The sequence below is a fragment of the Megachile rotundata genome, chromosome 6 (genome assembly GCF_050947335.1).
Source record: "Megachile rotundata isolate GNS110a chromosome 6, iyMegRotu1, whole genome shotgun sequence".
NCBI lineage: Eukaryota > Metazoa > Arthropoda > Insecta > Hymenoptera > Megachilidae > Megachile > Megachile rotundata.
The window spans coordinates 7,377,259-7,391,372 of NC_134988.1; the positions used below are offsets into that span (position 1 = coordinate 7,377,259).

The window sequence follows — 14,114 nt, forward strand, 5'->3', positions numbered from 1 at the left end:
CAATTATTTTTATATCACAGAAGGACCTTTTGTGCGATAGATTATTCTCATCTTGCTATAATGAGGGTGATAGTTGTGGGTGGAAAAGATATAAATTTCTTTGCTAAAGATATTTATATTTATAGTTGTGACGCATGTAGGAAGTGCAAAGCCCTTGTATATTTTTGGGGAAGAGAAATTAGGAAAATTGAGAAATTTTGAGGGTCTTAAATATTTTTAAAATTTATAAATTTGGAGATTTGGAAATGTACAAATTTAAAACATAAATATTTGGATGTTTAGAAAGTTAGAAATGTGAAAATTTTGGGATTTTATAATTTGATAATTTGATAATTTGAAAATTTAAGAGTGTGATTTGAAAATTGAGAAATTGAAGGATTCAGTGATTCAATAATCTGAAAATTTCGAGACAGTACTTTTGTGAATTCATGGTGAATTCCGAATTCAAATTCAATTTCCAAATCCCCAAATTCTAAACTCTCAAATTCCCAAATTCCAAATATTCCAAATTCCAAATTCCAAAAGTCCCAAATTCCAAATGTTCCAAATTCCAAATCTTCCAAATTCCAAATGTTCCAAACTCCAAATGTTCCAAATTCCAAAATTACCAAATTCCAAATTTTCCAAATTTTCCAAATTTCAAAATTCCCCAATTCCCCAATTTCCAAATCACTAAATTCCCAAATTCCAAAATTTCCAAATTCCAAAAGTTCCAAATTCCAAATGTTCCTAATTCCAAATGTTCCAAATTCCAAATGTTCCAAATTCCAAATGTTCCAAATTCCAAATGTTCCAAATTCCAAATGTTCCAAACTCCAAATGTTCCAAATTCCAAATGTTCCAAACCCTAAATATTCCAAATTTCCAAATTCCCCAATTCTCCCATTTCCAAATCCCCAAATTTCCTAATTTCCAAATTCCAAAATTCCAAAAGTTCCAAACTCCAAATGTTCCAAATTCCAAATGTTCCAAATTCCAAATCTTCCAAACTCCAAATGTTCCAAATTCCAAATGTTCCAAACCCTAAATGTTCCAAATTTCCAAATTCCCCAATTCCTCAATTCCCCAATTCCCCAATTTCCAAATCCCCAAATTCCCAAATTCCCCAATTTCCCAATTTCCCAATTTCCAAATTCCAAAATTCCAAAATGTCCAAATTCCAGAAATTCCAAATTCCAAATGTTCCAAACCCTAAATGTTCCAAATTCCAAAATTTCAAAATTTCAAAATTCCCAAATTCCCCAATTTCCAAGTCCCCAAATTCCTATATTTCTAAATTCCCCAATTCCCAAATTCATTAGAAAATTTATAAATTTTGAGGTTAGAAATTAAAAAATTTGTAAGTCCTTTAGTTTAAAAATGTCAAATTAAAAAATTGTCATGTATATTTCTCAAAAATTTGTTAAATGAACTTATCAACAAAGTCTCAAAAAATCATAACCCTAACCAGTTTTTGTTTACCGCAATATTCAAAACCCCTTTGACATTTTCGACATATTAAAAATAACGAAGAAGCCTTGAAACAAAATAAACCACTCTGTATATTTGCATGGTAGGTTCAGAAATCTCTTTAGCTATCGATCGATCTTTACATCCGAACCACAAGTGTCAAACCCACCTAAGATTTTTAAAAAGGACACGATTGACGCTAAGGGCGCTTCCATAGTGACGTACATTCGAGTACGTGAATATTTGGATAGACCTCTCGGGTCTCTAGAGGAAAGATTCTACCCACATTTACCTGAATCACTCATGTTCCTTACGTACGGGGACAGAAGGGATATCCTCTTGACACCACGTGCTGAATCCACGAAACCGAGATACGAGTGCATCAGACAAGTGATGGAAATATCCTTCTTCTACGTCTTTCAACAAACGCCATCTATGGAAACTGCCGCACACTTTACTTTATTAACAGGGCTTGCAGGAAAATTTCTTCAGGGAGAGAAAAATGTGACGTCACACGGAGTTACGTAACGTTTAGTTTGCATTATGAGGTTTATACTATTTTACTGATTTAGCTATTTATTTTAGAGGTGTGGGTTTGGTTTTGAATATATATAAAAATATTAATATAATATAATTCTTTCTGCAAATTGAAGACGTTAAATAAAAATTTAACATTGACACAGTGAAAACTGAATATGATGAAACACGTTATAAAGATCATTAGCCCCGTATGATTAGTTTGTCAGGTCAGAAGTAACTATTAACTGCAATAGTATTAAAATCGTTAAAGAAAGTCAAATATGACTATTTTGTATTCAAAGGTTTGACTATGCAAACTATAATTAGACTTGAACTTCAAATTGAAATGTATTAAATATTCGAGCAAGATTTGTCGCATTTGAACCGTAAGTGCGTTACGAGTCAGCTCGTCGAAGTACTACAGAGTTAATGACAGAGTTACTTAATCTTTTAATCGATTAGTGTATACAAGGTGTAACAATTAGTGTAGGTCCCTGAAATGGGGGGTAGAGGATGTAATTCTGAATAAGATTTCCCTTCACAAAAATGAGGTTTGAAGCTTCGTTTTTGAATTATTAAGGAAAAACGCGGACCAATCAGAGCGCGAGAATTACGCATGCGTAGACGCGAGAGCGACAGCTTCGAGCCTATTGGCTGAGCACGCGTAATCTTCGCGCTCTGATTGGTCCGTGTTTTTCCTTAATAATTCAAAAACAAAGTTTCAAACTCCATTTTCGCAAAGGGGAATCTTATTCAGAATCACGTCCTCAACCTACATTTCTTGTGAAACACCCTATATAATGTAATATAATATAATATAATATAATGTGATATAATATGATATAATATAATCTTTATGCGTAAGCAATCTATAGTGAAAATAATTAAAATTCCTATTAAAATTATTATTTAATCGATGGAAGTTTAATTAACGATATTGGATTATTTCGAAAGTGCAACCTTAGGTTGAAATTATTTATAGCCGAATATATTACGGTTAGCTCTGGTAAATTTTAGTAATACTGCGAGACAAATTATATAACATTAATTTAACCTCAATAGCAGTAAGGATGCGCTAGATGTGATTGCAGATTTTTATTGTCAGCTTGCAAGTAAGTTTTACTTCAGTTTCTAATAAATACTGGAGAAAGTCGACACGGTTCTGGTTTCAGTATCGATGCGCAAAACTCCGTAACAATTTCACTGTTATTTGAAAATAATTACTTATTAAAATTGTGAAAATTAATTATTGAATTGTGGTTTATTTTATTAAAGTATGGCTCAGAATGATTTCGACGAAAATTATAAGTGTGATGCATTTGAAAACGAAGCTGGTGTGTAGTGATAAGAAAATAAAAATACTTTTTCTGGGTATTAACGCTGCTTCGATGAAATCCTCGTTTTCAAGGAATTTTATTATTTTTATTATCCATCATATCAAATATACAAACCTTCGATGGAACGACGTACTGAATTTAAAATTCTTGATTTACTAACATAACGTGGAAGAGGTTAGTTATTTCGGAAATATGAAATTACCTTTTTTCTATGAAAAAAGATTAATTACATCAAATATAAGGACATACATTTATTACTATACATACGTTTATTATGAATATTTTCAAATGCTAAATCCTAAATAAAGTTCAAAATGTACATACAAAGTAATGAAGATAATTAACTAAAATTTATTTTCTAAAAATTCCAAATTCCAAAACTGTGAGTTTCAAAGTTTCTGAAGTCACATCTTAACCTAAAAGAAGGTTAAGATAACCTTCAAATATTCAAAAGAACGTTAAATATTAAACAAAATTAACAACTGAAAATTATTTAAAACTTCATCAGTCAGTTTGAAAGTTTTCTAACGTTTACGACCAAGCTATATCTTTGCGAGCACTATACAGTCTCCATTCTATAGTGTTAACGCGTCAAAATGGTTTTATATTACTTCAATTGCTTTTCACACTAAAATTATTATTTCATAAATCCTTCTCGTTTCGCTGCAAAAAAAAATGAAAAAGCGCACGGTAAACGTTTTTTTTTTCCAATAAAGCATTTTATCTGTCTGGTTGCTTGCCTAATTTAGCGTGACATGCGCGGACAACATTCTTCCAAAACTAATATCATCCACGGTAATGCTGAACAGAGTTTCTCAAATATTCCTTTCATCGTTGGAACCTTTACCGATACAAATTCCATGAGTGCATTTTTTTATAGTGCGTCATTTATATTAGGTAATTTTGGACGTGGGTATTTTATGAAATATTTTATAATTATATTTATAAAATATAATATTTATATTTATATTTATATAATAATTATATTTATAAAATATTATTTGTATTATTATATATTAATCTCATTATATATTAATACTATATTATATATTACTATTGTACATATATTACTATTATATTTAATATTGTTTATATATATTTATATATAATTTTATACATATATATAATATACACATATATATGTTGTATATATTATATATATATAACTTTATATTTTATACTTTATTTTGTAGATATCTTTATAAAAAATTATTTAATATGTTTAATATTTATTTGGAGTTTGCACCCTTAGTGCACGTTATTGTATACACACATACATGTAATTTAGAAGGAAATTAAGTGATTTTATAATCAGTTACTAAAGTTTTTATTTATTTATATTATAAACCATGTAACATTAGCATACATTATTAATACAAGTATAAAATGAATTATTTATTTGATAATTATTTTCACAAGATAAAATAATTATATGGTATGTATATCTTCAGTATACACCATTGATGTAATTATAAAAATGAAAAAATGGTTACATCTTATATTTAATTTAAAAAATTTATACAAAAAATTTTACAAAACTTAGTACAAAAATAATTGTTTAATAGTCCTTTAATTACTTATAATTTTGTATGTAAATATTAAATATTTATATGATAAATAATTATATTTATAAATAAAGTATGAGGTATAAATTATAAAGTAACAAAGTATAAATATAATTAACACAATAAATTTGAATAATTAACACAAATCTTTATACTAAAAAAATTCAAAAAAAAGAATTGAAAAAAATGATTAATAAAGTGTAAAAGATAGAGTATTACATTTGTATTTGAAATATTAGAGAGACACAAGTTTCGTCGAAATATATGTTACTAGTCCACTTTTTTCGACGGAAGTTTGGACATTTTTTGAAACAACGGTAGTTTGAGAATCCCTGTAGTTGCAGCAAAACAAGCCAGGTGTGACGAAAACTCGTTATTAAACGGTCGTGCTCGACGAGAACGGTCTAGACAAAGAAAAACGAACAAAACAAAAAGGTAATTGAAGTTTAGCTGTGAACTTATTGTTAGTAAAAACGCAATGGTTTGACTCTTTTTCCAGTAGTCATTCTTATTGCAAAATAAATCATTTACATGCATGAATAATCATGAATCGTATTTTATTATTTTTGTTGTAAAACAATTGTCGATATTATATTGCACTTTGAAGGTTTCCGGATACAAAAGCACTGGTTAAAGTAAGGACACTAGTTTACTAATTAAGAGAAATCCTCCGCGTGAATAAAGGAAACCGCGCTGCCATTAAATGACGAGAGTCTGTGAGAAAGTGTTTTAAAATTTTAAGTGTTTTAAGTATTTTAGGATTTTCAACATTTGTGAATGTTAGTAAAATATTACTAATATTGTTTTAATAATATATATTCATGAGTTTAAGATGCTGGGAAATTAAAAATTTGGGGTTTTACAAATTGGGCATTTTGGAATTTAGAAATTTGGGAATTTGGGTATTTTGGAATTTAGGAAGTTAGAAAGTTAGGAATTTAGGAATTTAGGAATTTAGGAATTTAGGAACTTAGGAATTTAGGAATTTAGGAATTTAGGAATTTGGGGAATTTGGGGAATTTGGGGAATTTGGGGAATTTGGGGAATTTGGGAATTTGGGAATTTGAGAATTTAGAAATTTGAGAATTTGGAAATTTAGGAATTTAGGAATTTAGGTATTTGGGGAATTTTGGAATTTGGAAATTTTGGAATTTAGAACATTTGGAATTTGGAACTTTTGGAATTTGGAAATTTTGGAATTTGGAACATTTGAAAATTGGAAATATTGGAATTTGGAACATTTAGAATTGGGAAATTTAGGAATTTGAAACTTTTGGAATTTGGAACATTTGGAATTTTGAAAATTTTGGAGTTTGGAACACTTGGAATTTGGAACATTTAGAATTTGGAACTTTTGGAATTTGGAATTTTTGGAATTTGAAAATTTGGAATTTGGGAATTTAGAAATTTGGGAATTTGGGAATTTGGAAATTTGGGAATTTGGGAATTTGGAAATTTGGAAATTTGGAAATTTGGAAATTTGGAAATTTACAAATTTACAAATTCAAATATTTGAAAATATAATAACTCAGAAAGTTGGGGATATGATAACTTGTAATTTGAAAGTTTGTAATGAATATTTTTCACTAAACACAATATTACCCATTAACAATACTGAGATATGCATATACATTAATCATGGAATTCCTAAAAAATTGCAATACATCTCAGACTAATCTCCATCACATTTATTACTATTTTAATCAAATCAAATAATATCCCGCAATCAATCTCCATCATCGTTTCTCCTTTTAACAAATATAAAATAAATAATAAAATACCTGTACCTATTCCAACCAAAACCAAGTAATAACATAAAACTGATTGAAATGCTTACAATAACAGTTACATTCTTACTGACTCTCCTCTGTATTTGAAGTTGAGACGCTTGTGTTGAAATTGGGAGGGATTCCAGAAAAATTACAGGCCACCAGGGAGTAAAAATCTTTTCTAAGAAAAGTCTCACGCGGAGCATAGCTCTCCCATCCTCATTTACCCTTTTTCCTCTGATTTTCAAGGATAAAAAAAATATCAACGACGACTAGTTACATTTACTCGAAGAAAATTCTGTGAGACCTGGTATCAAAATCTCTGTTCAACTTTATTTAACCATTCTATACGATCACGTTAGACTCTCTTTATTTAGAGGAAAATGTACGAGAGAGAATGGTACACTATTCGCATTACTTGTCTACGTTCCTTGTATACGAGGAGTGGAAGTTTGAGGTTAGTTCCACCTCTTGCAAGACCGAAAACAAATGTGGTATGTTCTTTCCTCCGCGTTTACGTATTCTTATTATTAGTAGAGAGGATTCCATTACATTGAGAACAGCTATAAAATGGTTAGCATATTCCGAGAATGTTTCTCATGATTTTTATGTCTCTGCTGATTTTTATTTCTCTGAATTCAGTTTTGGTAAACATCAATTACAAATATAAATTATTAGGGAAGTTTCATCGAAAAATACTTGAAACTAAAAAGATATTTTTTAATTTATTGTGTTACAATTTTATATTAATATTCAAAGAATTTTTTCATAGGTGAATCTCTTTCATATGAAGTAAAATTGTGAGATTATATGTATTTAAACTTAAAATAATAAAATTAATATTTTTACAATACAAAAAACTAGTACAATCATATAAGATGACCTATAATTTTTTTCTGCAAGATTATATAATTTAAATCTCCTTTTTTGTAGTATTAGGTGTTTATATTAACATTTTATATTAACAACTTCAGAATAAAGCAAATGAATTTATTTTTAGTATAAAAAATGGCTTATAATTAACAAATCTTTTCCTTCATATTAATAACAGCATTTTAACATTAAATTAAATTAATGTTTTTGATTTAATATTACACTTCAGAACCATTTTCCATGTCTGGATTAAGTTATACCTTCCATATAAAAAATCAGTATTGATTTAACCTCAAAATGCATAGACCTTCAGTTATTGACATTTCGCTGCCTCATGGGATTCATCGTTTCGCAGAAGAGATAATGATTTGTCGAAACTTGTCAGGGAAATATGATAGATCAGACATGCATGATTTTTACACATATCATTGACGTTTTTCAAAAATACAGTAGGTCCTCGTTATATTGCCACAAACAAAACTACATAAAAAGAAATTTTTAAAGTCGACAATACAAAATTTCCTTTCTTGATTCCTGAAAATTATTCTTATCTTCAATGCTAGAGAATATCACCCATATCTCAAAGGTGGCAATATAACGAGAGACTTCTGTATTACTGACAATGAGAAGATGCAAATTCTCGTACGCAATTTTATAAGAGACTTCTGTATTATTGAGAAGATGCAAATCCTCTTGTGCAATATAACGAGAGTCTTTTGTATTATTGGAAAGATACAAATCCTTGTATGCAATATAACAAGAGACTTCTGTATTATTGGAAAGATACAAATCCTTGTATGCAATAAAACAAGAGACTTCTGTATTATTAAGAAGATGCAAATCCTTGTATGCAATAAAACAAGAGACTTCTGTATTATTAAGAAGATGCAAATCTTCTTATGCAATAAAACAAGAGACTTCTGTATTATTAAGAAGATGCAAATCTTCTTATGCAATATAACAAGAGACTTCTGTATTATTAAGAAGATGCAAATCCTCTTGTGCAATATAACGAGAGTCTTCTGTATTATTGAAAAGATGTAAGTCCTCATGTGCAATATAACAAGAGTCTTCTGTATTATTGAAAAGATGTAAGTCCTCATATGCAATATAACAAGAGACTTCTGTATTATTGAAGAGATACAAATCCTTGTATGCAATAAAACAAGAGACTTCTGTATTATTAAGAAGATGCAAATCTTCTTGTGCAATATAACAAGAGACTTCTGTATTATTAAGAAGATGCAAATCCTTGTGTGCAATATAACGAGAGTCTTCTGTATTATTGAAAAGATGTAAGTCCTCATATGCAATATAACAAGAGTCTTCTGTATTATTGAAGAGATACAAATCCTTGTATGCAATAAAACAAGAGACTTCTGTATTATTAAGAAGATGCAAATCTTCTTATGCAATATAACAAGAGACTTCTGTATTATTAAGAAGATGCAAATTCTTGTGTGCAATATAACGAGAGTCTTCTGTATTATTGAAAAGATGTAAGTCCTCATATGCAATATAACAAGAGTCTTCTGTATTATTAAGAAAATGCAAATCCTCTTGTGCGATATAACGAGAGTTTGTATTATTGAAAAGATACAAGTCCTCGTGTGCAATATAACTAGAGTCTTCTGTAGTATTGAGATTATGCAAATCCTCGTATGCAATGTAACGAGGGTCCTCTGTATTATTGAGAAGATACAAGCCTTCATTATAATACATGTTCAGTGGTACTAAATAAAAGTGACAAAGTGGACATAACTATGTTATTCATCGTTTAGAAAACGTGCACCTGCCCAAGCCTAGTGGCTGTTTACTCACCGCTAAGAAAGAGCATATTTTGTAGACAAACGCTGACTCCAAGGGAAGCAAGAATAATATATTTAGAAAAGATATATTCTAAAGGGAAATCTGAAGAAGTATTAATAGGTAAAAGAAAACGCCGTTACCAAGGAGAGAAGCATCTCTCTCTATAGTCAATAGTTTACAAGAAACTGCTGGCCCGACAACTGTTTCACCGAAAATAAAGAAAAAGAGAATCACACGATGCCAAATATGCGTTGGAAAGAATCCAAAAGCAAATGCAACATGCGAACTTCGTAAAAAAAAGGTGTACGCGGTGAATGTTAAAATTTGTTTGTTGTACACGCACTGTACATAAGTTTGAAAGATAACGAGCTATGTACAGACATTAATTTAACGAAATATCACTCAAGGACCTTATGCACGATTGTTTCTGACTTCGCAGCCTTTGGAATGCAGAATTTCGTTTAAACTTAGCACAATTATGGAGGACAACAAAAGTAATAATTCTACAAACCCATGCCGTGCAACTCTCCAAAATAGAGGAGAAATTTATGTTTGAAGTTCTTGCAGTTTCTATTTAACTGTTTGGGAATCGGGTTAGAGAATATATTTTGGCTCGGAGGAAAAATGCTGTGTTTATGAAACCGGGGATAGCGAGTTCGAAACTATAGGACTTCATATTTTTTCTTTTTTAATTTTTAGTTTGTTTAATAGTGAAGTGAAATTAGCTAAAAATCAAATGTTTTTAAATTTCCAAATTCCCAATTTCCCAACTTCCCAAATTTTCCATTTCCAAATTTCCAATCTTCAAATTTCCAAATTCTCAAATTACCAAATTCTCAAATTTCCAATCTTCAAATTTCCAAATTCTCAAATTTCCAATTTCTCAAATTCCCAAATTTTCAAATTTCCAATTTCTCAAATTTCTAATTTTCAAATTTCCAAATTCTCAAATTACCGAATTCTCAAATTACCAAATTTTCAAATTTCAAGATTCTCAAATTACCAATTTCTCAAATTTCCAATTTCTCAAATTACCAAATTCTCAAATTTCCAATTTCTCAAATTTCCAAATTCTCAAATTTCAAGATTCTCAAATTACCAATTTCTGAAATTTCCAATTTCTCAAATTACCAAATTCTCAAATTTCCAATTTCTCAAATTCCCAAATTTTCAAATTTCCAATCTTCAAATTTCCAATCTTCAAATTTCCAAATTCTCAAATTACCGAATTCTCAAATTACCAAATTTTCAAATTTCCAATTTCTCAAATTTCCAAATTCTCAAATTTCAAGATTCTCAAATTACCAATTTTTGAAATTTCCAATTTCTCAAATTACCAAATTCTCAAATTTCCAATCTTCAAATTTCCAAATTCTCAAATTTCCAATTTCTCAAATTCCCAAATTTTCAAATTTCCAATCTTCAAATTTCCAAATTCTCAAATTACCAAATTCTCAAATTACTAAATTTCAAGATTCTCAAATTACCAATTTCTGAAATTTCCAATTTCTCAAATTTCCAAATTCTCAAATTCTCAAATTCCCAAATTTCCAATCCAATCAACTCAAACTACCAAAACTTTCAGGTTCCAAAATTCCTTAATCCCCAAATACCCCGAATCAAAGAACTTAAAATCCCCAAACTTCCAAACATCAATAAATCACTCGGTCATGCGTAATATGTCGCGCTGCCACTATTGATAAATCGAGATTGATCAATCGCGTCGTAAAAAATGTTAATAACGCCATTACCGAACGTTTTGACCGATCATGTTTCGCTGTAGCGGCCACATCGATAGGCGCTGTTTCTTAATGATTTAATTTACGATTTTGCGTTATCGTTGCTGAACTGCACCTGTTAAGACCATAGAATAATTTATGATGTACAAGATCCTTGAAAATGATTTACTGACGCTGCAAAGCCTGTACGGTCGCTCCAAGTCACGTGCGGTCCATCTGAACGATATAGCGTGATCGTAAAATCGGTTAAGCGTGAAAATACATGAAATTCGAGCGCCGAAACACGGGTCTGAAAGATATACATGTAGATTAGAGAACAGGGCTTGTTCGAGGTTATGTAAAGGCATGCTTCATATCATTGATTTTTTATGTCATACAGTGGATGTTTGTTAAAATTGTAATACTGGTTCATGGCAATTTTATGCAGATTTTTATGCAAGGATAAAGATAAATGCTTCGATTTAGTTTTGAAATTGTTGGCGTTAATAATAAATTTACATACTTCAAAATTACTGTATGCAAGAACTGTAGAGTGTTATAATAGAGGAACTTTTAAATTAGGGATAAACATAATAATTTCTCTTTGTGTGTTTGTAAGGTTTACAGTGTTTTATATACTTTACATGGTTTTATAAGTACAGAAGTTTTAAACAGTTTGATAATAGTTATTGAAGAACATAACCTTACCTTACATTATCATAAGGTAAGAATACTTCAATTTAATTTCAAATTGTTGGCGTTAATAATAAATTTGCATACTTCAAAATCACTGTATGTAGAACTGTAAAATTTTATAATAGAGGAATTTTTAAGTTAGGAACAAACATAACAATTTGCCTTTGTGTGTTTGTAAGTTTTATAGAATTTGTTATATATTTTACATGGTTTTATAAATGCATAAGTTTTAAACAGTTTGATAATAGTTATTGAAGAACATAACCTTACCTTATATTACCATAAGGTAAGAATACTTCAATTTAATTTCAAATTGTTGGCGTTAATAATAAATTTGCATACTTCAAAATCACTGTACGTAAGAACTATAGAATTTTATAATAGAGAAGTTTTTAAATTAGGGGAAAAACAATTTGTCTTTATGTGTTTTTAACTTTTATAGATTTTGTAAGTTTTGTAGAATTTTTTACATACTTTACATGGTTTTATAAATGCATTATTTTTAAACAATTTGATAACAATTATTGAGGAACATAACCTAAAAACTTGCAATAGTTTACATCAGCTTTTTGAAACAAAATGTTGTTTAATGTAACTCATTTGTTACTTGTGCTTGTACTTTGAAGGTTATGGAAACACTATTATTGAATTTGAAGATTTTTATTCATTTTATAAAAAAAAACATAAACATAAACATGTACATAAACGTAACATAAATTGGTAAATATTCACAAAAAAGAGACTGCACCAAATTTCAATGAATTTTAATATGCTTGCACAGTTAATATAATTTATTTACATTTAACAATTGATATTCTCAAGGTTTTAACAGCAGGTTTGGTTAGGTTAGTTAAGGTTAGAGTTAAAATATATTAATCAATTTCATTATCAAGTAGTAAATATCATTATTAACAAGTCAATATTTGTACCAATAATTGTTATAAATATTTTCAATACCGAATGAAAGTGAATGAAATTCAGCACCGAATAAAAGATCATTAAATCCTTTTAGTGCTAAATAGCAAGTGCGTTTTAATGTGGAAATGTAAATGATTATGGGCAAGGTGCCATAGAAAACCATTGAAACTTTCATTATTGTTAGAAACATCGGTGTAATAACTCATGTCTGACTACATGATCATAAATTCGTTTGATCAATTAATTTTTTCAACTGTTTCATTAAGGAATGGATCATAAGTAAAATCCCCCCGCAGCATTGTGAATTCTGTTCGGTGCCAACAATGTCGTCACTTCGCAAAAAGTCTTAAAACTTTGCCAATTTTGGGAAATCATGTACAATATTGTTATGTTACCATTTTTGGATGTTACACTGTGAGAAAGTACAAAATCAATAAGACTTTGTTAACCGACAGTATTGTTTAAAAAATTGTTTACGTGAAAGTTAAATGGTACAAAATTTTAGAAACAATTTACGTTATTATTTAATCAGGAAATTCATTTATTTTCTAGTAGAAACACGATCTATTTTCTATCTTTATTTATTAAAAATTTGCTTTAGTATTTAAATTTTTATAGTTGCTGAATATACGTCAATTTTTGTACTACTTAAATTTTTATATTTAAAAAAAATACTAGAAATTGTATTTTAAAGAAAGACAATTATGAATGCATTGTGTATAAATTTACAAATTTTGAAACAAACAAACTGTTATATATTTTTACTATTTTTATTAAATTGTTATACATCTTGTTCACTACTAACAATAAATAGTATTAGAAATTATTGCAATCATATTTTTTAGGGTTTGTAAACAGAAGACGACAGTTAGTTATACTATTTGTTTTCGTCCTTTACATCTAGGACCTTCCGACGCATCTGCTTTGTGTCCAACGGTTACATTTTAGAAATATAAGATAAACTAACCTTACAGAAATAGCAGTTCTAACAAGCATAGAACCAGCACAAATTCTAAGAAGTTCCCTTCAAGTATTTACTATCTATCAACAGCTTCAAAAAGTGTATAAAATATCAAATGGTGTTTAAAAATAATTTAGTAAAGTTAGTATGCATTATTTAACAATAATATGTAACACGTTTGAACAATTATTGAGATTCTCAATAAATATATTTTTAACAATTATAAAAAGAAAACAGGGTGAATTTATCACCTTTTTGAATTTGTCTCCATTTTTGGTTAAATAAATATTGACTTGTAACGCCCTCATGATAAATTTAATAATTTATTAGTTAGTTTGTTATCTGCAAAAAAAACAAATACTTTGTTAGTTTGTTATCTGCAACTATCTGCAAAAAAGCAAATATAATATACTTCCATGTACATCTATAGTGTTCTACATATATGAAACTTGATTTGTTTAAAAAAATGTATAAATTCGTTCAAATCACTAAAAAAATAT

At 28.9% G+C, this 14,114-nt stretch overlaps 1 protein-coding gene across 15 annotated transcripts in view; it reads right to left on the reverse strand.

Moving 5' to 3' along the window:
* LOC100879306 (adenosine receptor A1) overlaps nucleotides 1-14,114 on the reverse strand; it is a 118,422-nt gene that overhangs the window by 95,522 nt on the left and 8,786 nt on the right. Inside the window, exon 1 of one of the 15 annotated variants that reach the window (XM_076532521.1) lies at nucleotides 1,742-1,893. The exons of 10 other annotated variants lie outside the window; for them this stretch is intronic. The gene's annotated coding sequence lies outside the window, so the exon portion shown is untranslated. Of the gene's footprint in view, nucleotides 1-1,741; nucleotides 1,894-4,856; nucleotides 5,275-12,158; nucleotides 13,957-14,114 lie in introns of those variants that run through there. 4 more of the 15 variants (XR_013038382.1, XR_013038383.1, XR_013038380.1 and 1 more) reach the window with 4 other exon arrangements.